This window comes from Ptychodera flava, chromosome 14 (assembly GCF_041260155.1).
Source record: "Ptychodera flava strain L36383 chromosome 14, AS_Pfla_20210202, whole genome shotgun sequence".
Classification (NCBI taxonomy): Eukaryota; Metazoa; Hemichordata; class Enteropneusta; family Ptychoderidae; genus Ptychodera; species Ptychodera flava.
Genome location: NC_091941.1, coordinates 10095662 through 10097630, shown reverse-complemented (window position 1 = coordinate 10097630; position 1969 = coordinate 10095662). Strand labels below are relative to the sequence as shown.

At 34.1% G+C, this 1969-nt stretch overlaps 1 protein-coding gene across 1 annotated transcript in view; it reads right to left on the bottom strand.

Annotated features, from left to right (window-relative positions):
• Nucleotides 1-1969, bottom strand: part of LOC139149277 (delta-like protein 1) — a 61401-nt gene that overhangs the window by 41374 nt on the left and 18058 nt on the right. The gene's annotated exons all lie outside the window — the stretch shown is intronic.

Below are 1969 nucleotides of genomic sequence, written 5' to 3'. Positions count from 1 at the left end.
TATTCTGTCTTGATGAACAAAAAAAACTTAGATCATGACAAAATTCTGGGGATAGTAAAGAAATTATGTCACATTCACTGATATTTTTAGTTCAAAATTGCTGCAATTCTCTGTTATTAATTCTATGAGAAAGTGACCCCTTTGATTTCACAAACACAATTCATTGAAACCTTTAGTTTCTCAAAATTTCTCAAAATGAGTAACAGCAAAAAATTGTAACATTTTGAGAATCCAACAATTTTGTCCCACATGCATGTTCTGCTGTAATTACTTTTGTGTTTAATGAAAAAACACTCGTCTTTTTCATAGTCATAAGGCCAGAGAGAAAAATTGTTGTTCCTCGGATTTTTTACAAAGCTACAAGGGTGGCAAAATTTTTAATTTTTTTATGAACCAGCAAAATCTCCCATTATTTACATCGTTAATGATGACTTTGAGTCTAGATTTTACAAACTGTCCACAATAATAGAGGAATTACATACACAGGCAGCGTTGACACAAATTCTGATCATTTCCACATGCTCCCAGAAGAAAACAAAAAACGTTAAAATTATGGAAAACAAAAATGCCCTAGGAGTTGCGATATGTAATTGTACATTTACCACAATTTGAAAAATATTTTCCAAAGTGGTTAAAGCAGGAATGGTGATTCCGAGGAACAATTTAATTATTCTTCCTGGCCTTAACTACATTTCCAACAATCCGATTGGTCTGAAACATTGCTGCAGTAATGATAGCTGTAACATCATGCAAGTCTCACTGTGCAACACAGAGCTATCAAGATGTGACTTTCATCTTGATAGTGTGTTCATGTTTCTTGACTACTAAACAATCATGTGTGTCCTCTCTGTGGGCATGTACTCTGCTAAATTCCTTTAGGCCACTTTTCATCTGTTGTGTTCAGTGTCTTGTATTCCACAGCTTAAATGGTTAAAAGAGCTGAAAGTCTGCTGATATGAGTATCATTTACATAAAATGCTTAATCCTCATAAAACCCATCAGATATCATTCAAATAGTAGTGGAGTGAACAAAGAAATGAAAGGGGGAGCCACACTTTAGTTTCAACATTACAAAGTTAGGATTCAGGATTTGTAAAATTATTTGTGTCAATATATACTGTAGTATTAGAGAATTCATTTTCCTTCTCCAACCGCCGAGCAAAATATGTTGTTTAATAATATTGCTGTTGTCTTCAGAAGATAAAAATGTTGTGTTTTCTCTGCAACTGTCTGACAGAAGGTACCTTGATATACAAATGCCGTGAAACCTGAGAAATTTATAGATGCTAGTACAATGATGGAATGAATGGAAGTTTATCAGTATCTCTTGACTAGTGCAATACTTAGTCCATGGGTATGATAGTATGAAAAATACCATAAAGTCTGTATATTTTGATAATTTTAGAGAGAGAGAGAGAGAGAGAGAGAGAGGGAGCTAGAGCTCTGGCTTTTGCCAGTTAAAGGGAAATAATATAAATTTGTTGTTTTCCTCGATGAAGATAACTAGAGAAAAACTGTTGATGTTATTTTAATATTTACAGTACATGTAAAACAGCTGCAAGTAAATAATTACTTTGAAATGATGTTGATTCAGTAAGGGTTTTCTATACAGAATACTGTGTTTTTGTTCAGGGCAGTTCATAGATAAAGTTTACCAGGGTTCGTCAGTCATGTTCAATGCCAAGTATCCCAATTGTGTATCAGTGCAATCATATTAGGGGACATTAGAAATGGTACCAGGGTTTCCACACCATGTACCTGTGCTCCTAAACCCGGAGCAAAATACTGAAGAAAAACTGTTGTTTGTGGTAATAGTCACAAATGATGGGATAACAACATATTTTCAACATGTTTTCCTCAACTAGCTTTTGAGTCTGAGCTCCTTTCGCTCAAGCGTCACTGATAATTTTTGCGAAGGATTCTTTAGTGTACAGGAATTTATGAATATGAAATTCATTTTTTGTTCTGG